Genomic DNA, 22,455 nt, shown 5'->3' with positions numbered 1-22,455 from the left:
TGTCACTCTCATATTTGAGGTAGGCAGGTGAAGCGTTAGGGGGTCTTTTGCCCAAGGACCCCTACTGGAAAGTTGGGTACCAACCGAGATTTGAACCCGGTCTCTCGTATCAAAGGGCAGTCTCCCATATCAAAGGGCAGCGCTCTTAACCACTACGCTATCCAGTCGCTTATATAAGTAATCATAGAAATAAGTAGTCAAACAACATTGTTTGCTGTTATCTTTTATTTTGGTATTTACAATAAATGTAACAAATGTCTTGTCCCCTTTAATAAAATCCTGCTAGTTTTTATTGGTATAACACTATGGCCAAGCAGAGGCAGCAAGTACTAATAAAATTGAATGACAGTTCATAAGACAGGTCCCGCTTACTTCATTCTATCTTGCCAAGTCTGGGTTTGACCTACCTCTACAGTGATGCATGCAACAAATATCAGTGTATATCTATAAACTATGGTAATTTGTGCAATGAGAACTAACACATTTCCCCTATGTTGTTTTATTTTTGTATTATGAAAACCTTTCTTGGATACTTCTTAAACATTGCACTGAATGGGAAAAATGTCTGTATGTTGACACTTGCATTAAAGTGTTGCAAGTTGTTGGCCTAGTTAAAGATCAGCTAACAATAGTTATTTATACAACTTCTCAGCAAATTGGAAGTGCAAAACATTGTTAGTCATAAATAACAAGAGCTTTTCAGTCAATTACTGTAGAGGTAATTAGTTTGACTGCTGTGCAAAAAGCCATAGGTGTACCTAGGAATGTTCTCAGAATGCTTGTCTATCTTGGAATGCTGAAGCTAGTGTGTACCTGAATTTAACTGCTTGAACCAGTTTGCTGCTTACAGCCTGTGGTAAATGCAGGAATATAAAATGGAAGTTCTTATTCTCATCTCCTGGTCTTTCTCTCTCTCTCTCTCTTCAGATACTTTCAGACATACTTACAGAAGTGCTTTATTTCTTCATTATATTTCTTCATATATATGAAGTGACCTTTTTAAAAGGTACTTGCTCTGGAAGAAATCTGTCTTAATCAGTCAAATTGTTTAAAGGAGAACATGAAAGATAATTTTATTTTTTGTGTTATGTTTTCTCTTAGAGAGTGAGCAAGAGAGAGAGAGGTCTGAAGAACGATAGATTAATCTGGGAAGGTGAATGATGCTAACGGTAAATAACCTTTCTCTTTTCCATTTTTTGCTTCAAGTGTGCTGCTCAACAAAGAATATACTTGTATGAAAATTGTCATTGGAGCATTTAACAAATGTTGACAAAATACTTTTAATCAAGTGAATTAAAAAAACATAGTATTATGGGGTAACTCAATTAAAATTGAGTTTTTAGAGGTGAGAAGCTAGTTACACTAAAGACTAGGGACCTGAGAACTTAGACACATTGCTATACAGTGTTAAATCCATTATGAGAAGTGCTGTTCGATTTAAAGTCTAGAGAGTCTGCCTTTAGTGAACACTTGTTTTTTGTCTTGACTTATTTAAGATGAAATCAATTTAATTTGGCAATTTGGGTTTAATACACACTTGTGTGTGAAGGTAATACAATTATATAGCGGCATGTCCCTGAAGCTTCTAGGGGAAGGAGCTCCGTGTGCTGCTTCTGCCACAAGCACAGATTCCACACCTCTCATTGGCCAGGAACTGCAGCCAATGGGAGTTGTGAGGGCAACACTTGCAGATGTGGGCAGCATGCAGAACCCCCTGGCTCCTCTGCCTAGTAGCTGCAGGGATATACTAGTGGGAGCCGGGGAGCTCCCCACACTCAAGGTAAATTCTACCCCACATCCCAACACCCTGCCTCAGTCCTGAGCCCCTTTCCGTGTCCAAACTGCTGCTGCTGCTGGGTCAGGGTTCTGCACCAGCTGCAGAAGTCACGGAAAGTCACGGAATCTGTGACTTTTCGTGACCTACATGACAGACACACAGCCTTCCTTATAGGTTCAAGTGCATAGAGGCAGACTTGCAGTCCCCATTCAGATCTTACTCTGTCAAGTGTTGATTGGCTTTGCCCCACAGTAAAGACTGAAGGGATTGCAGGATATAGGTCACTAAATTATTTATTTATTTATTTATTTTAGCAGAATGCTGAGGAGCCCTGGTTGTGGAGCAGGATCCCATTGTGATAGGTAATAAGTAGTCAAAGGATACACTTCTAGTCTGTCAGAAGATACTATCTCACATTTCCATCTAAAATGTGAACTGGAAATTTGTTTTTCCTAACTGGTTAGTCTTTTCTTTGACTGCAAAAGTAGAGAGCTTGCTTCTCACCATTTTGTGCACTTCAGTGTGTAATTATGATTGTGCTGAAAAGGGGATAATGGATTTTTAGTTGAAATTAGGTTTGTTTTTTTGAATGGCTCTAAACAAAGAATACAGTAGTAGGGATGTCCATTTCACTGCTCGAAAGCTTGTAAAAGGTGATCTGTATAGTAGATAGTACCATTAAGTAGATTCTAAGGCCAAGCTTTGCCAAACACAGTGTTTAAATTTAAAATTCTAAGTCTACGTTTAGGCACTAAAATGATTGGCCTTGTTTTCAAAAGTTACCAGCTCGCATCTCTAATTTGCCTTCCAAACTTGCCTGATGTTTCTAAGAGAAAATAAGTGAATGAGAGAACAAAAGCAAGTATTTGTCTGTGGGAAATCTAAATTGTGCTCCATACTTGTTTGTCTTTAATCTTTTCAGGTGTTGAATAATTTTGACACTGTATTTTTTGTGGGCTATCATTGCATGGTTTCTGTAATCAAAGTAGTAGAAAATAACCTTTTTAAATAATGACTTAGGGAAATTCTACTGAGTATTTTCCTCTGCAGCCTGGGACATGGATCATTTGGTAGGATCATCTGGGTATATTTTACTTAAATCAATTCCCAGTCATTGCAGGGGTCTAGGGCATCAGTCCTTCCTGTTCTCTGCCTGTGGCACACAACAGTTTGGTCTCTTGAAATCTTTAATAATTTGGTCTTTTTCTTGTTGGGTTTGGTGTGGGGGATGGTTCGTAACTTGTGAAATGCAGTGGTTTTTCAATTTTTGGTTTGCAGCGGCTCACATAAGCACAAATACAGTACATCTTGGCTCCATTAACCTAGTATAGAACATCTGTAGTGACTTTTTGAAAAACGTTCACACGTTATGTAAATGCAAGACATGATTTGCATTCTGTATGTTGCCTCCTGGGAGGAGCTGAGCACACTCTGCTTGCACTGATATTTCTGTTGAATGAAATTATAAGGTGTTGAGCAACTTGAAAGATCATTGGTTAGCTAAACACTAGAGGCTCATCTCCACTAGACACAAAGGATTGACCCTACTCTGTCGTTCAGGGATGTGAAAAATTCAAGACTAAATGTTTACAACTTGCCCCTTTATCAACTAGGCAGGTAACCCTGTCAAAGAAGGAAATTGGGTTGATTTGTTCTTGACAAATCCATGCTGGCTATTACTTATAATCTTTTATCCGCCAGGTGCATGCAAATTGATTGTTGAATCATTTTTAGGTATCCAAATTAGGCTGACTGGTTGATAATTCCCCAGGTCCTCTTTATTCCCCTTTTTACTCTTCTGGGACCTCACCCATCCTCCATGAGTTCTGAAAGATAATTGTTAATGGGTCAGAGATTGCTTTACCTAGTTCCTTGAGTACTGTAGGATGAATTTCATCAGGCCCTGCTGACTTAAGTACATATAACTTATAGAATATTAAAGAATATTTACATAATACCTGGATCTTTCCCTGTTTTGGCTTGCATTGCTTTCTGCTTGTTAATATTACTAGTGTTGAATATCTGGTCACCCTTAACCATATTAGTGAAGAGTGAAACAAAATAGGTATTAAACATCTCAGCTTTCTTGATGTCATTAGTTATTAACTCTCTTTCCCTGCTAAGAGGACCTACCCTTTTCTTCATCTTTCTCTTCTTTCTAATATATTTAAAGAAACTTTTCTTACTGCCTTTTACGTACCTTGCTAGTGTAACTAATTTTGTGCCGTAGCCTTTCTGATTTTGTTCCTATAGCTTCTGTGGTTCTTTTGTACTCTTGCTTAGCGATTTGTCCATGTTTCCACTTTTTGTAGGATTCTTTTTTTGATTATCATGTCATTAAAGAGCTCCTAATAGAGCCATGTATTAGCATCTTATTATTCTCCTTTCATTCCTTTGCCTCAGGATAGTTAGCTGTTGTGCCTTTAATATAGGCTAACCATATTTTCCAAAAGGGAAAATGTGACACCACACAGGGCCAGCCTGGACCCCCCACTCTCCGACACCCACCCAGGGCCAGTCCACAGTTCCCCTCTCCCTCCTGCACACAGGATGAGCCTGAGCCCCTGTGCCAGGGCTGGCCTAAAGCCCTCCTCTCTCCACCCTGTGCAGGGTCAGCCCGAGGCAAACTGAGCCCTTCCCCTAGTCACATCCCACTTTTTTGGCAAAACTGTGCATTTGTCCAGTTTGCTGTTGCCAACTGATGATCAACTGGCAAGAACAAACTGGACAAATGCACAGTTTTGCCCAAAAAGTTGGAACGACCGGGACAGGGCTTAAAAAAGAGACTGTCCTGGCCAACACAGGACATGTGGTCATCCTACTTTAATGCTGCCTCCTTGAGAAACTGCCAGCTCTCCTGAACTCTTTTTCCCTTAGATTTTTTTTCCATGGCACCTTACCTACCAGTTCTGGGAGTTTGTTAAAATCTACTTTTTTGAAGTTCACTGTCCTGATTCTGCTGCTCTCATTCCTTCCTTCCTTAGAATTGTGAAATCTATCATTTCATCATCACTTTCAGCCAAATTGCCTTCCACCTTCAGATTTTCTACCAGTTAGAATCATAGACTTTAAGGTCAGAAGGGACCATTATGATCATCTAGTCTGACCTCCTGCACAATGCAGGCCATAGAATCTCACACACCCGCTCCTGTATCAAATCTGTGTCTGAACCATTGAAGTCACCAAATCATGGTTTAAAGACTTAAAGGTGCAGAGAACCTTCCAGCAAGTGACCCGTGCCCTACGCTGCAGAGGAAGGCAAAAAAACCCCAAGGCTTCTGCCAATCTGCCCTGGAGGAAAATTCCTTCCTGACCCCAAATATGGCAATCAGCTTAAACCCTGAGCATGTGGGCAAGACTCACCAGCCAGACACCCAGGAAAGAATTCTCTGTAGTAACTCGGATCCCACCCCATCACAAGCGATTGGGCATATTTACCTCTAGTAGTCAAAGATGAATTAATTGCCAAAATTAGGCATAATTATACCAAAATTAGGTATAATTCCATTATACCATCCCCTCCATAAACTTATCAGGCTTCAAGACTAAGCTGGATGTGTCTTTTGCCCCCAGTACTCCCTTTGAAAGGCTGTTCCAGAACTTCACTCCTTTGATGGTTATAAACCTTCATCTAATTTCAAGTCTAAACTTCCTGATAGTCAGTTTATATTCATTTGTTCTTGTGTCCACATTGGTATTGAGCTTAAATAATTCCTCTTCCCTCCCTGGTATTTATTCCTCTGATATATTTTATAGAGAGCAATCATATCTCCCCTCAGCCTTCTTTTGGTTAGGCTAAACAAGCCAAGCTCTTTGAGTCTCCTTTCATAAGACAGGTTTTCCATTCCTCGGATCATCCTAGTAGCCCTTCTCTGTACCTGTTCCAGTTTGAATTCATCCTTCTTAAACATGGAGAGACCAGAACTGCACACAGTATTCCAGATGAGGTCTCACCAGTGCCTTGTATAACGGTACTAACACCTCCTTATCTCTACTGGAAATACCTCCCTGATGCATCCCAAGACCGCATTAGCTTTTTTCATGGCCATATCACATTGGCGGCTCATAGTCATCCTGTGATCAACCAATACTCCGAGGTCCTTCTCCTCCTCTGTTACTTCCAACTGATGCCTCCCCAGCTTATAACAAAATTCTTGTTATTAATCCCTAAATGCATGACCTTGCACTTTTCACTATTAAATTTCATCCTATTACTATTACTCCAGTTTACAAGGTCATCCAGATCTTCCTGTATGATATCCCTGGTCCTTCTCTGTATTGGCAATACCTCCCAGCTTTGTGTCATCCGCAAACTTTATTAGCACATTCCCACTTTTTTGTGCCAAGGTCAGTAATAAAAAGATTAAATAAGATTGGTCCCAAAACCGATCCCTGAGGAACTCCACTAGTAACCTCCTCCAGCCTGACAATTCACCTTTCAGTATGACCCGTTGTAGTCTGTAGACTCCCTTTTAACCAGTTCCTTATCCACCTTTCAGTTTTCATACTGATCCCCATCTTTTCCAATTTAGCTAGTAATTCCCCATGTCAAATGCCTTACTGAAATCGAGATAAATTAGATCCACTGCATTTCCTTTGTCTAAAAAATCTTTTAACTTCTCAAAGAAGGAGATCAGGTTGGTTTGGGACAATCTACCTTTTTGTAAAACCATGTTATATTTTGTCCCAATTACCATTGACCTTAATGTGCTTGACTACTTTTTCCTTTAAAAATTTTCCCAAGACCTTGCATATTACAGATGTCAAACTGACAGGCTTGTAGTTGCCCGGATCACTTTTTTCCCTTTTCTTAAAGACAAGAACTATGTTAGCAATTCTTCAGTCGTACAGTACAACCCCTGAGTTTACAGATTTATTAAAAATGCTTGCTAATGATCTTGCAATTTCATGTGCCAGTTCCTTTAATATTCTTGGATGAAGATTATCTGGGTCCCCTGATTTCATCCCATTAAGCTGTTCGGGTTTGGCTTTTACCTCGGACGTGGTAATATCTACCTCCATATCCTCATTCCCATTTGTCATCCTACCATTATCCCTAAACTCCTCTTTAGCCTCATTAAAAACTGAGGCAAAGTATTTGTTTAGATATTGGGCCATACCTAGATTATCTTTAACTTCCACTCCATCCTCAGTCTTTAGCGGTCCCACTTCTTTCTTTGTTTTCTTCTTATTTATATGGCTGTAGAACTTTTTTCCTGTCCGTTGGTCAGAGTCAAGTCTCCAGTGGCTGTTTCCGGTTCCTTTCTCCACTTTCTGGAGCAAAGAGTTATCCCCAACACATTCCAAGAACTTAGTGGAAATTTTCTGTTTTGCCATATTAGTTTTCCAACAGATGTCCGGGTAGTTAAAGTCCCCAATAACTAACATGTCTTGTCTTTTGGGTATTTTGTTGTTTGTTCTAGAAATGCATCATCTATCATGGTTTGTTGGTCTGTGGTAGATCTCTCCATGATGTTGCCCCTATTTTTTACTCCTTTTTTCTTTGCCCATAGACTCTCAGTTGGTCTACCTCCCACTTTCTTCTGAACCTGAGGAAAAAGTGCATATGTTCTTGACAGGGCTGGCTCTAGGATTTTTGCCGCCCCCCCCTTTTCTTCATGCCCCCCTACCCCCGGCCCCACCCCAACTCTATCCCTTCTGAACCCCTTCCCCAAATCCCCAGCCCCGCCTCCTACCCCGGGCATGCTGCATTTCCCCCCCCCATTGCTTCCTGGGGGCCTCCCGTGACCTCCCACCCTAGCTCACCTCTGCTACGCCTGCTCCCCCGGGTGCGCCGGTGCTCCGCTTCTCCGCCCTCCCTCTGAGGCGAGGGAGGGCGGAGAAGTGGCGCATTCAGGGGAGCAGGCAGAGCAGAGATGAGCTAGAGTGGTGGGGTGCAGGAAGTAACGGGAGGTAGAGGAACTGCTCCTCACTCCAGCTCACCTCCACTCCACCACTGCCGCCTCCCCTGAGTGCCCACCGCTCGGCTTCTTCTCCCTTCCTCCCAGTCTTGCTGCACGAAACAGCTGCTTTGCGCATGGCAAGCCTGCGAGGGAGGGGGGAGAAGTGGAGCGGCGGTGGTTGTGCTCAGGGGAGCAGGCGGAGGCAGAGCGGAGGCAAGCTAGGGCGGCAAGGACACTTTTTCCCCATACCTCGGAGTCGACACCTATAATGGCCGGCGCCAGAATGCCGCCCCAAGCACCTGCTTGTTCTGCTGGTGCCTGGAGCCGGCCCTGGTTCTTAATGTATAATAGAAATGAAAAATGTGCTTGTGTATATAACAGATAATTTTCCTATAAAAGTAAATTATAAAATCCCTTCTAAAAATAAATAAATAAAAATTCATCACAGGAGCAAAAGATCAAGGTCCCAATCTTGCAAACATTTGACTTCAATGGCAGTACATAAACATGCTTAAATTTATGCATATTAACTAGTATCTTACTATAGACACATTCCAATTTTAAATCAGAGGAATTACTCGCCTAGTAAGGTGCTTCTTGTGTAGTCTGAGTAATAGTTGCGGAATCTGGCCTAAAGCATTACATTTTTAATATTTTTAATTTTTAATATACGTTAAAATGCTCGTTTCATCAAAAATTTGAAAGAAGGAAAAACTTTAAGACAACTTTATTCACCAGATTTATGATGAGTAATCAGTATACAAAAGCAAACTATAAGATAATGATTCTAAAGGAAAAAATAAAAACCATAATATTGTGGAAAAAAACAAATGTATTAAGAGAACATCAAATAGAGATTAGTTACCACACTGTATGCCTCTTGTGGCACTTAGTAAGGAAGTTTCAGGAAGCATGTGTTCTCTGTATAAAAGGGAGATCCTTTTTGTGCTGGGATTTATTCTCTGTGAGGAAGAATTGTAACAGAATAGACCTTGTACATTGTAACCTCTGTATCTTGTGGACTATAATTCCTCTGCCTTTGCTTTCAAGGAGAAGTAAATATACTAAGTGCAACCACTCCATTCCTTCCCATGCTGGGAATACCATCTTCCAGTCTAGAATGAAGATTTGTGTCCCACAGGTGACCATACAAAGTCCCTATTATGTGGAACCTAAATGGAGATTTTTCATATAGTAAACTTAGTGTAACCTTCATTATTCTTGATTAAAACACATCTGAAACGTACCATAGTAGTGTTAAATACCTGTCCTATTTGAACTGCGTAATACCTTGTCCTGAAAATTTTTTTAACTGAATGAAAGTGAAACTATAACTGTATAGTATGTTATCCAATACGACTTTATTAATTATCTCTGGTAAAGAATCTATGGATGTTATTCTTAAAGTTCCGTAATGTAAATTGTGGCGTTCATAATCAGGCTTGTCACAGTTCAGCCACCGTAGGGAGAAATCTTGAAGTTATGAAGGATTTTCGAAAGAGAAAAAGTCATGCCTAACTAGGAACAGAACAAGAACATACATAGCGAAAGGCTGCTGGTGTGTGTGTATATTCAGCAGAAGGACAATCTTAGATCAGTATTATCCAAAAAAATTCCTGACTATTAAACTTAATTAGAGATTTTGGGGCAAATTATTTTCTTCACTCACATGAACGGAAACTAACCTTCTCCTCCTAGATGAGTATTTGAGAGAGCACCGCAGTGCATGTAGAGACCTGTAGACAGCTCTTATGTCATCCACTCTGCAGCTCTAGAGAGGAGTGAGGGCATGGCTACACTTGCAAGTTGCAGCGCTGGTGAGGGGGTTACAGCGCTGCAACTTAGCAGGTGTCTACACTTAAAAGCTCAGCCAGCGCTGCAACTCCCTGTCTGCAGCACTGGCTGTACACCTGGGTCTGCTTCCGGTGTAGCGATTCCAGCGCTGATCATCAGGTGTGGACACTCACCAGCGCTGTAATTGGCCTCCAGGGTATTAGGAGGTATCCCAGCATACCTTTTTAGCCTCTCTGTCATTGCTTCACACTCCACTGCCCTGGGCTCAGAGCCTGGAGAGGAGGGGCGGGTGTAAGGAACCCGAGAGGGAGGTTACTGAGGTGTTTGTTGACTCCCAGGAGTCATGCAGCCAGGAAGAAGCTAGCCAGTCGCAACTGCTGGACATTGGTAGTGAGGAACCAGCAGAGGAGCCTGTTCCTGGTAAGAAGCTTTATTATAAGGATGCAAATGTTTTGGGAGCAGGGGGGCTATGGCTGCCTGCAAGCATGCCTAGATGTGGAATAGCCCATTGATTTCCTGTAGCTGCTCTTGCTTTCCACAAGTCACAGAACCCCATGGCTTCCAGAGGTGAAGCAACCCCACCCCACCCCTTCCCAGGTGAGCTGCGTATGCAAGATGGCTCAGAGAGTAGCTGCTGTGGCAGATGTGGGTGTAGGGTTCAGTGTTATTTCCCTGTAGCTGCTCTTTGCTTTCCACAAGTCACAGAAACCCCATGGCTTCCAGAGTGAAGCAACCCCCACCCCCCCCTTCCCAGTGAGCGCACGTGGCAGCCCCCCTTCCCCTGTGAGCCGCGTGTGGGGAAACTCGCCATCTCTATCTGCAGCTGCGGCCTCTCTGTACTATGCTCAGAATGTGTAAATGATGCTACAAAACTCTTAAAAACAATGCGGCTCTGTATTAACAGTATCTCTGTTTTTTTTTTAAAGTGACCTTGAATACTGCTCCATCAGCGCAGACTTCTGAAAGACAGTAAAGCTTAAGAAAAAACCAAGAGAGTAAGGAAGAGATGGTGAAAGCAGTTATGAATCTGTATTCCACAGAAAATAAAAAGTTGCAAGACTGGAGGGATAGGAAACCATGAAAAAGGAACAGGCTGCCAAGATAAGGAGAAGGCTGCAAGAGAAAGGAATTGACTACCAGAGAAGCACAGATCGGCAGGGATGACTTAAAAAAAAAGTGGAAAAAGCCTCTCATTTCTTCATGTATTATTTTATTTCATAACTATATGAATAATAAATTATATACATTGCATCATATATGCTGTTGATTGGTTATTAATGACTGCCGTTTCACATGTGTGGGTCCCGGCCATTCCTGGGGGTGTGCACATGTGTGGTGTTCCAGCTGCTCCCTGCAGGGTTAATGCCTGGAAACTGTAGGGCAGCAGTGGGCATGGGGCTGGCTGACGGCAGGGCAGGGGCTGCGGAGTAGGGTCTGGCTGCAGGTAGGGCAAGGGATGTGGGGCTGGTTGGAGAACAAGGGTGTGGGGCGGGCTGGCTTCAGGCAGGCCGCAGGGGGGTGCAGCAGGGGTTTGCAGGGCTGGAGACAGAGAGTGTGGGACTGGCTGGCTTCAGGCGTGGGGTGCAGCAGGGGTTGACTGGAGACGGCAGGGGTGCGGCTGGGCAGAGTGTGCAGAGCTGGTGCGGGCAGCAGTGTGGGGGGCTGGCTGGCTTTGGGCAGGGCTGCAGGGGTGTGTGGCAGGGGTTGGCTGGAGACAGGAGGGTGTTTGGCAGAGGTGGCTGTGGGTATGGGGTGCAGAGCTGGCTGCAGGCAGGGGGGCCGGACTGGTGTGGGCGGTCATGGGGTGCAGCAGAGGCACTGGAACCCCAGCCCTTTAAGTAGCCCCCAACCCCCTTCTACTCCGGGGACCTTTTAAATAGCCACGGGAGCGCTGGGGAATGCAAGAGGGAGGCGGGGCTCCGGCGGCTATTTGAAGGACGGGGTGGCAGAAGCAGCTGGAGCACCAGGACTTTTAAATACTCCCCTCACTGCCCCAGGGCTCGGGGGGGGCTATTTAAAGGGCCCAGAGCACCGGCGGGTCGCGGGGCTCGCTGCGCTCCGGCCGGGAGAGCGGGGCTTGCGGCGCTCCGGCCGGGGCTCCAGCGGGGCTTGCCGCGCTCCGGCCGGGAGAGCGGGGCTTGCTGCGCTCCGGCCGGGAGCGCGGCAAGCCCCGCTCTCCCCGGCCGGAGCCCCGGCTGGAGCCCCGGTCGGAGCGTGGCAAGCCCCACGACTCCACTCTCCGGCTGGAGCCCCGGTCAGAGCGCGGCAACTCCGCGACTCCGCTCTCCTGGCCGGAGCGTGACAAAGCCCGCCGCCCCACTCTCATGGCTGGAGCCCCAGCCGGAGCGCCGCAAGCCCACCGCCGGCTGGAGCTCTAGCTGGAGAGCGGGGCCGCCGCCGCTCCGCCGGCGCTTCACTCAAAGGAGCGGGACCATGGAGCAGACCACAGCCGGGGATGGGGTAAGTTTAAAAAAAAAAAAACAATTGAAAAGTTGCCCTCGTAGGCGCGGTTGCTGGACACACTGCAGCGCTGGCCGTACACAGTTGTACGAGCACAGCTGTAACTACCAGCGCTGCAAAACTGCCAGTGTAGCCATAGCCTGAGTGGCGCAAACAGCACCAGATGAGGATGGGGACCATTGGCAACTGGTACACTTTAGAGCTAACCCCCAGACTGCTCTAACTTGCAAGGAGAGCCACACACAGAATCAGAGAGTGGAAACTGGCTATGTGCATCTGGGCGTCTAATTTTAACTGGAGTGAGCTGCGAACTAGGTGTCTGCGATGCAAATGAGTTCTGTCATTCAGAGATAAAATAGAGGGTTGTTAACACATCTGATCAGACTCTCTCTGCATGAAACAGCCCTGAAGAAATCTCTCCAACCAAAGTAATGAGAAATTACCCATCACTACGCTAGACTGCACCATTGAGTGTAAGGGCTAGGCTACAGTGGCAACGCTAAAGCACTGCTGTGACAGCGCTTTAACGTGCCTTGTGTGGTTGCGGCGCAGTCCTGGAGAGAGCTCTCCTAGCAGTCTAAAAAAAAAAAACCACCCCCACAAGGGGTGTAGCTCCAAGCACTGGGGCACTGTTTACACTGGCACTTTACATCGCTGCAACCTGCTGCGCTCGGCGACGGTGTTTTTTTACACACCTGAGCAAGAAAGTTGCAGCGCTGTTAATTGCCAGTGTTGATATGACCTAAAAAGGATGTATAAAAAAGGTAGTACAAAAGGCATAAAGTTAGTGTACAGATGCGTAGCTAACAGGCCACCACCTTTAAACCTTGTTACTTTAAACTTTTTCTTATGAAGGAAGAGGATTTATTTTTTAAGGAACCATTGAAGAACTGCACTGTTTTCCTGAAGATGCAATATCATTCCAGAAAGCAGCCCATTGAAATCTCTGCTCTCAGCTTTCTGGTACTCTAGTGGAGAGACTAAATGTAATAAGCACTTTCAAAAAGCTTAGATTATGTTAAATATCTTTCTTTAAGAAGGCAACTGAACTTCAGAGGAAGACAAGTTTATTAATCTGAGAGTAAAAGTGATTATTGGGATTGGTTGGAACATCTCAGAGTGGAATAATACAAACAGCAAAGATGGCCTTCTTGCGTAGTGTTGTAAAGTAAAGATGGGAAAAGACTGAAGCTGTTTGAAGACTGAAGTACATAAGAATTTGTTCTTGCTCAGTCCTTACTTGAGACATGATTTTAGATGTTTATGAACAGGAAACCAAAATGCAAACGGAAGTCAAAGGTTGTGTAGTATCTGAACACTCATAATGTCAAATATTTCTTGATCCATTTGAAGAAAGAGAAAAAAATTAGTAGTGTGATTCATCTGAGTTTCCAGAAGGGTTTGGGTTGTTGGTAGGCAGAATTATCAAAATTTTTGTTTTGAAACTTGTACATATACAAATATATATATATAGGGGTGTGTGTGTGTGTGTGTCTATATATATAGATGTAGATATATATAGACACACACACCCTAACAAAACAAATGCATATTTATATATATAAAGGGCACTTTTAAGTCTGCTTTTGTTTTGGGGAAAAAACTTGACATGAAAGAAGTTTTTTAAAATAAATTGACCTTTTTGGTTTTGAATTACACCAAGTTAATCAGAGTCTAGGAAGGGGAACAGAAACTCTGTTTCCTTTGCACTTTAAGATAGTGATTCATGTGGAGTATGACACAGCATTCCTTTTTAGAACTTTAGTTGCCGAAGCAGAGATATGTTCTGTAGTATGTTGGGGACACCTTTCTTGTGTAAATGGTCTGAAAATTAAATCAAATTTTTGATGGCAATTTCTAATAAAGGCTATATTCTATTGGAATTTTCAATCAGCTGCAGTATTAAAGAAATTAAAGGGCTTTCCTGTTCTATGTGGTATTTTTTCAAATCTAGCTTCCTTCCTACTTCTCTCAGTTTCTCTTTCCCATTAGGCGAACTGATGTTGCCAGAAGGGGGATGTGCGTTTGGCTCAGAATTGGTTGCAATCTGAAGCTGGATCTCTGCCCCCCCTATTTCTTGCCGACCTCCCTTCAAAGATTCATCTGGATACAGCAACATTTACCACACCTAACATTGTGACTGGAGATAGGCTTACATCAGAATACAGGAATCTGAATACTCCTGAGCTCTGGAAAAGCTGGAATCCAGATGTGAGCTTCGTGACATCATTCCATCTCTAATTTTGATATCCAAAGTTTTGGACCTACTATGCAATGTGGATTTCTGATCTCTTTCTCAGCTCTCTGCCATGTCTCCAGACTAAATGGAGCCTTTCAAGGTTGGAAGAAGGCCTCTCCCTAGGCCAGGTTCCTAAAAGCTAACTTAAATTCCAGGTTAAGTCTTCTAAAGTTGGAGCAGACCTTTGCCAAAGTTCAACTCCCAAGCTTCACAAAGTCTTTCAGAGGTGGAGTCTCGGAGCAAGCATTTAACCAAGCTCCTAGCCAGAATCAATTAACCCTCTCAGTGAGAGACCATTCTGTGACAAGCCCTAGTGCTTCAAATACTCCTTCCACACTGCTCATCGCATAAACAGTGCTTTGCTTATGCACCGCCTTCCCCTTTCTTTCCAAGCTGTTTTCTCCCTGTAGTTCCAGTTTGATCATCTGCTCCTCCTTTCAGTACCATGTTATTGTTCATAAAGATGCAGGAATGGTGCCTATCACTTCCAGAAGCAATTCTTGTTGTTATCAAATGACACAGTGTAGATGATCCTTTGGTGAAGCCATTGAATTTTGTTTCCTCTCCCTCCCCCGCCCCAATAACCTGAATCCACTATGGGAACTGGAGACCTCAGACTCGAAACATTGGAATCAAGTCTGTGCTTTGGTGCAAGAGTGCTGACTCTGTTTTGGGACTTTCATGTGTTTCCTAAGTCTCTGAATGTTATTGACACTAAAGACAAGTGTCTAGACAAGTTTTTTCTTGTCATCTAGTGGGATAGGGGACTTTGAATGGCTTTTTCCATTGATTTTTGTGTACCTTTGGGTAGAATTACACTAGTTAGTGAAAAGCAACAGAGAGTCCTGTGGCACCTTATAGACTAACAAATGTATTGGAGCCTAAGCTTTTGTGGGTAGGTAGTGACCTGCTTTTCAGAGGTTCTCAGCTCCTGTAGCTCCCTTTAAGCCAAAGGAAGCTACAAAGGCTCTGTACCTCTGCAGAGCAGGTCATTAGTAGTTAGTCCCCAATTTATTTTTATCTGGTACTTGAAGGTTTATAGAATCACAGAAAAATGTGTGTGGGATTTTGTGTTTTTACCATTTTCCCTCAAAACAGTATTTTTCATTCTTTGGATGCTAGTCTTCTTCCCCTTATACAAGAACTTCTGGTCAAAGCTTTAAGGTCTTGTTGCGTTCTTTGCAGCCCCCATCTCTTGGTGGATCAGAGAATGTATTTGTTTGACTTGTAAACAGCAGCAATAGAAACAATCAAACAACTTGCGCAAAACCACCAGAATATTTTAAAGAGAGAATTTTCTGTTTTCCTTCCTTCCTGTGACTTTTATAACACCATGTTCTTGGTTGCGTTAGGGAGTAATTAAAGCAAAACGAACTTAAATATATGCTGGATAATTATGCTGGTGCAATAAATTGGTAAAATCAAGGAAAGCTCTTATATAAGCTACGCAGGTTTGTAGCACATTCAGACATGTTTTTATTGAATATAAATAAGGAAGTTTTAGCAGAATTCGTTATTACATCCATGACAAAAGTGGTTGTGGGAACTGAACTGTCTCTTTGCTTTCTGACAGGTAGAAATACAATAGCAGAACACTAACAAATTGAGAGGATGAAGGGAAGATGTGATGTGTACAACAAAGAAGATTATAGGTAAGCAGTGTTATTTTTCAGTAGGTGGTATAACTGAGCTTGGATATGTCATACCTCATTTTTAAAAAACAGCAGTTGGACAAAATCATTTAGACTACATCAAGGAAAAGTGCAATAAATTTACATACAGTTTAAAAGTATCAGAGGGGTAGCCGTGTTAGTCTGGATTTGTAAAAGCAGCAAAGAATCCTGTGGCACCTTATAGACTAACAGACATTGTGGAGCATAAGCTTCGGGGGAATACCCACTTTGTCGGATGCACGTAGTGGAAAATTTCCAGGGCAGGTATATATGCTATGAGCAAGAAGCAAAGCTAGAGATAACGAGGTTAGTTCAATTTAGGAGGAGTGTAGTTCCTAGTTCAGCAGTTGAGGTGTGAAAACCAAGGGAGGAGAACGGTTTTGTAGTTGGCAAGCCATTCACAGTCTTTTGTAATCCTGAGCTATGGTGTCAGATTTGCAGATAGAACTGGAAGCTCAGCAGTTTCTGAAGTCTTGGTCCTGAAAGTTTTTTTGCTGCGGATGGCCACCTTAAGGTCGTGTATTGTGTGTCCAGGGAGGTTGAAATGTGTTTCACTACACAGTTTTTGATGATTACTGCCATTCCTAATATCTGTGTTCCATTTATCCTTTTCCGTAAGATGACGAGTTTGGCCGACGTACATAGCAGAGGGGCATTGCTGGCATATGATGGCTCTATTTACATTGGTGGACATCAGGTGAAGGAACGGTGATGGCGTGGCTGATCTGGTTAGGTCCTGTGATGGTGTTGTTGGTGTAGATGTGTGGCAGAGTTGGCATCGAGGTTTGTTGCATGGATTGGTTCCTAGAGCTAGGTTCTATGGTGCAGTGTGCAGTTACTGGGGAGATATGCTTCAGTGTGCAGGTTGTCTGTGGGCGAGGACTGGCCTGCCACCCAAGGCCTGTGAAAGTGTGGGATCATTGTCCAGGATGGGTTGTAGATCCCTGATGATGCGTTGGAAGGGTTTTAGCTGGGGCTGTATGTGATGGCCAGTGGAGTCCTGTTGGTTTCTTTCTTGGGTTTGTCTTGCAGTAGGAGCCTTCTGGTACACATCTGGTTATTTCCTTGGTGTGGGTATTGTAGTTTTGAGAATGCTTGGTGAGATTTTGTAGGTGTTGGTCTCTGTCTGAGGGGTTAGAGCAGATGCAGTTGTACTCATGCTGGCTGTAGACATGGATCGTGTTGGTGTGCCCGGGATGGAAGCTAGAGGCATGAAGGTAGGCTTAGCGGTGGTAGATTTCGGATATGGGTGATGTTAATGAGACCATCACTTATTGCACCGTGGTGTCTAGGAAGCGGACCACCCGTGTAGATTGGTCCAGGCTGAGGTTGATGGTGGGGTGAAAGGCTGTTGAAATTGTGGTGGATTTTTCCAGAGTCTCCTTCCCATGGTCGAGATTGATTGTCATCAATGTAGCGTAGGTATAGAAGGGGCGGGAGGACGAGAGCTGAGGAAGCGTTATTCCAGGTCGGCCATAAAAATATGGCATATTGTGGGGCCATGCAGGTGCTCAGCGTGCCACTGATCTGGAGATTATATTGTCATCAAATTTATAATAAAGTAGTGTGTGTGAGGATAAAGGCACAGAGCTCAGTACCAGTTGTGCTGTGGCATCATCAGGGATCTGTTCCTGACAGCTTGTATTCCATCTGTGTGGGGGATGTTTGTGGTAAAGAGCCTCTACATCCATGGTGGTTAGGATGGTGTTTCTGGAAGGTCAATAATGCATGTAATTTCCTCAGGAAATCAGTAGAGTCACAGAGATAGCTGGGAGTGCTAGTGGCAGGGTAGTAGAGAGTCCACATATTCGGCAGTCCTTCAGTGAGAATGCAAATGCCCGAGATGATGGGGCGTCCAGGATTTCCAGGTTTGTGGATCTTGAGTAGTAGATAGAAAATACCCTGTTCGGCTCTAAGGGTATGTTGATGTTCCGGTGTTAGTGTGGGGAGTGCCTGAGTAGATGGTGCAGTTTCTTAGTGTATTCCTCAGTGGATCTGAGGGAAGTGCCTGTAGAATTTGGTATTGGAGAGTTGGTCTGGCAGCCTCATTTTGGTAGTCAGAACCTGTTCGTGATGAACAGCACCTCCTTTATCAGCCTCTTCGATTATAATGTCAGGGTGGTTTTGAGGCTGTGGATGCATTGCGTTCTGCATGACTTAGGTTATGGCAAGCAATGTTGGTTTTTCACAATTTCTGCCTGTGCACGTTGGTGGAAGCATTCAGTGTATAGGTCCAGACTGTCCAGAAACTTGCAACCTGAAGCATATTCACCAGTAACTGCACACTGCACCAATAGTACTCTAGCCCAGGAGCCAATCCATGCAACAAACCTCAATGCAACTCTGCCACCACACATCTACACCAACAACACCATCACAGGACCTAACCAGATCAGCCACGCCATCACCGGTTCCTTCACCTGCATGTCCACCAATGTAATATACGCCATCATATGCCAGCAATGCCCCTCTGCTATGTACGTCGGCCAAACTGGACAGTCTCTACGGAAAAGGATAAATGGACACAAATCAGATATTAGGAATGGCAGTATACAAAAACCTGTAGGAGAGCACTTCAACCTCCCTGGACACACAATAACAGACCTTAAGGTGGCCATCCTGCAGCAAAAAATTCAGGACCAGACTTCAAAGAGAAACTGCTGAGCTTCAGTTCATCTGCAAATCTGACACCATCAGCTCAGGATTAAACAAAGACTGTGAATGGCTTGCCAACTACAAAACCAGGTTCTCCTCCTTGGTTTTCACACCTCAACTGCTAGAACAAGACTCATCCTCCCTAATTGAACTAACCTCGTTATCTCTAGCTTGCTTCTGCTTGCATATATATATCTACCCCTGAAATTTCCACTACAGGCATCCGACGAAGTGGGTATTCACCACGAAAGCTCATGCTCCAAAACGACTGTTAGTCTATAAAGTGCCACAGGATTCTTTGCTGCTTTTACAGGTTAAAAGTAGTGGTTATTTAAATTCATTCTTTCATATTTATGTGTGTGTTAGATTAGTAAGTCTATAATTAGGATTTGGCTGCTCATTGGGTAGGTCAAAAGTATTTTATTTTAAATACACTGCTACACCATTATAACGTGGTCGGGGGAGCGAAAAATCCCTACCACGTTGTAGCTGAAACCCCGTTATATCGGGGTAGGGGCAGCAGGGCTCCAGAGGTGATTTAAAGAGCTCCGGGCTCCAGCTGCTGCGGGGAGCCCCAGGCTCTTTAAATTGCCAGTGGAGCCCCGATGCCACAGCCCCAGGGTAGCAGTGCCAGGCCTCCAGCGGTGATTTAAAGAGCTCCGGGCTCTGGCCGCTGTGTGGAGTCTGGCCCCATGTTATATCGGGTCGCGTTATAGCGGGGTAGAGGTATAATTCCTTTCAAAGAGTATTTGTTGTTCAGTGTCATAGATTTGTCCAGTGTTCACTAAGAGCTAAAACTGAGAGTGATGCATGGTTGGAAACGGTACTATTTACTGAATTTCCATTACTGTCCATAAAACCAGTTCCTTATTTCAAAAGATTTTGCAATGTATTAGCTGTTTTCAGTGAATGATACAAGTGGGTTGGAATTTCATACCACTACTGTCTATGAAGAGTATTCTGAAGCCTGAGATCCCTTTCTAGTGCTATTTTATTTTAAATGTGTTTTGGTTCATAAAACAAGTGAGTGGCTTTGAGCAAGTATTTGGTAACGCAACCAACACATCTACACAGAATATTGAGGGCATATGGTAAAAGTACGTAGTCTAGAATGATGTGCAACATTTATCCGTCCCCAGTTTCCCATGTCTTAGTTTCAGCAGTAATTTCAGCCTATTTAAATACTGCGTCTTGTGAGCCAGGTGACCCAGTAAATTGAGGATGCTAGATTTGTTACAATGTCTATGTTTGTCATACATTTCACAGGATCTTTGGCAATACTTTGTCCTGGAAAAAATGGATGATTTAAAAAGGCCTTCGTAATTCCCACTTAAATCTTTTAAAATATCTGTGTTGGGAAACATTCAAAATAATTATTTAATTTGGTGGTGGTCCAAAAAAATTGCAGTTGAACCACATTCCTTCTAAATAATTAATGGTTTGTCAATTTAAGAAAGATCTCCAAAAAAAAATTCCCAAAATGTTGTATTTAACTTTTGTAGAAAAATCTATGGAGCGTGACTTTATTTTAGAGTTTTATCAGTGTATAATTTGACCATGTTTGTTGAAGTGTAGGAGAATATGTGTCAAATATCAGAGGGGTAGCCGTGTTAGTCTGGAACTGCAAAAGTGGCAAAGAGTTCTATGGCACCTTATAGACTAACAAACATATTGGAGCATGAGCTTTTGTGGGTGAATACCCACTTCGTCGGATGCATGTAGACGACAAGGAGAATATGTGGATTCTCAGATGTGCTCAGTACTGGCCTAATTCTCCTCCCTTTGAAGTCAATAATGAAAAATCCTAAGATTTATTTATTAATTTTGCTTGATGTGTTTTATATGTGTGTAGTCTATATATTTATAAAGCTTGCTACCTGTTTTGTTTTCTTTTGTTTGTTCTTTTTCTCTCCCCTTTCTGGCTTTCTGCAAACTTAACATTTAAAAGAAGTTTGAATTAAAAGTCAAACTAATACTAACATGGAAGGAAAGATCCTGAAGTTTAGAGGAATCAAGCAAGCATAATGCCACGCCTAGTCTGATGCGAAGTACACATATAACATACTCTCACACAATCTATTTGCACTAATTGACATGAATTGGTGCAATCCTGCAAGCTGTATTTTTGCCTGCCTAAGTCTATTGAGAAATCATTTATCTAATTAGATTTCTTACACAGCTTGGGTCCCCTTATCTTAACCAAAGAGAGAAAGAGATGTTCTGAATGAAAGATGGTGATTTTTCTTGAAAAAACACTAGATGGCATTTGTTGCAGTGTGGAATAAAAAAAACCCTGCTTTACAAGGCAGAATGCAGTATATACAGTAACACTTTGATAATGAGAAACTCTCTCTCTCTCTTTCTTAGTTTAATTCAGGAGTCGGCAACCTTTGAGAAGCAGTGTGCTGAGTCTTCATTTATTCACTCTAATTTAAGGTTTCGCATGCCGGTAATACATTTTAACGTTTTTAGAAGGTCTCTTTCTGTAAGTCTATATTATATAACTAAACTATTGTATGTAAAGTAAACAAAGTTTTCAAAATGTTTAAGAAGCGTCATTTAAAATTAAATTAAAATGCTGATCTTACGCCGCCAGCTTGCTCAGCTCGCTGCCAGCCTGGGGTTCTGTTCACCAGACCGTCAGTGAGCTGAGCAGGGTCTGTGGCCGGGAGCCCAGGCCTGGGTGGGTGGGTTTCAGGGGTCAGGGCTGGGGGAGGGGGTTCAGGGCAGAAGGCCGGGGTGGAGGGGATTCAGGGATGAGGGCTGGGGTGTGTGGGGGGTGTAGGGCAGAGGGCTGTGTGTGTGGGGGGGTGCAGGGCAGAAGGCTGGGCGTGGAGGGAGTCAGGGCAGAGGGCTGGATGTGTGGGGGGTGAGGGGGTTCAGAGCAGAGGGTTGGAGGGTGTGGGGGGTGCAGGGCAGAAGGCTGTGTGTGTGTTGGGGTATGGGGACTGCAGGGCAGAAAGCTGAGTGTGTGTGGGGGGGGTCAGGGCAGAAGGCAGGAGGGCGTGGGGGGTGTAGAACAGAAGACTTTCTATGGGGGTGGTCAGGGCAGAGGACTGGAGTGCTTGGCTCGTAGGGGTGCTCCCAGCCCCCTGCCTGCGCGGCTCAGGGCAGGGGGCTGGAAGGGATATGCCTGTTCCACCCCTTTCCCCAAGGCTCCGTCTCTACCTCTCTCTGTCTCCTCTAGGGGACTGCCTGCACTCTGTTGCTCTTTCCCCCTCCACCTTTGCTAGGGCCATCAGCTGATTGGCGCAGGGAAGGAGAGTGGGCAGGGCAGGAAAGAACCACTCTGGGGGAAGAAGCGGGGGAGAGGGAAGCTTTGTTGCTGCAGAACCAAGCTTCTGCCTCCTGCCCCCACAGGGGAGAGCGGTGAGTCGGGGGGCTGAGGGCCAGGACTGCACTAGGCGGCTGCGTGCCGCTCAAAATCGGCTCGCATGCCATAGCTTGCCGACCCCTGGTTTAATTTATTAATGGTTGAGGAAACAAGTGGTTTCTGGTAGTTGACTGATGTATATTCATAGAAAGAGACTTGATTGCTTGTTGTAGTGAAAGTGTTGTTTAAATTGCGTTTCAGTATCATATGTTTTAAAGTGACCTGTATTGTGCCCAACATTGTTCTAATTTCAAATATTACCTAAGATGGCTTTGAAAATGTTTTGAAGGCAGTAAAACCTCAAACTAATACAGCTATTAATACTTACAATTGAAATGAACAGATGCACACATTTGCAGACTTATGATCCAATAATTTCCCTGTGTAGAGGAGACCCTACTACGCATTTTTGATAAACTTTAAAACTAGTTAGCATGGTGCATTGGAAAAAGCACTTTAAAATATAAGAAGTGAACATGGGAATATAAGAGTTGTCATACTAGGTCAGACCAGTGGTCCATCTTGTCTGGTATCTTGTCTCAGAGTGGATACCATTAGATCCAAGAAAAATGATAAAAAAC

The 22,455-nt window shown here is 43.7% G+C and overlaps 1 protein-coding gene across 5 annotated transcripts in view; it reads left to right on the top strand.

Annotated features, from left to right (window-relative positions):
• The window catches only part of SGMS1 (sphingomyelin synthase 1), a 210,789-nt gene that overhangs the window by 98,207 nt on the left and 90,127 nt on the right, over window positions 1-22,455 (top strand). For 2 of the 5 annotated variants that reach the window (XM_075072672.1, XM_075072671.1), the window contains 2 exons: window positions 1,102-1,169; window positions 15,747-15,825. The gene's annotated coding sequence lies outside the window, so the exon portion shown is untranslated. Of the gene's footprint in view, window positions 1-1,101; window positions 1,170-2,091; window positions 2,140-15,746; window positions 15,826-22,455 lie in introns of all 5 variants that reach the window. The other 3 variants (XM_075072669.1, XM_075072670.1, XM_032784500.2) reach the window with 3 other exon arrangements.

This window comes from Chelonoidis abingdonii, chromosome 15, assembly GCF_003597395.2.
Source record: "Chelonoidis abingdonii isolate Lonesome George chromosome 15, CheloAbing_2.0, whole genome shotgun sequence".
Taxonomy (NCBI): Eukaryota; Metazoa; Chordata; order Testudines; family Testudinidae; genus Chelonoidis; species Chelonoidis abingdonii.
This window is presented reverse-complemented; position numbering and strand designations above follow the sequence as displayed.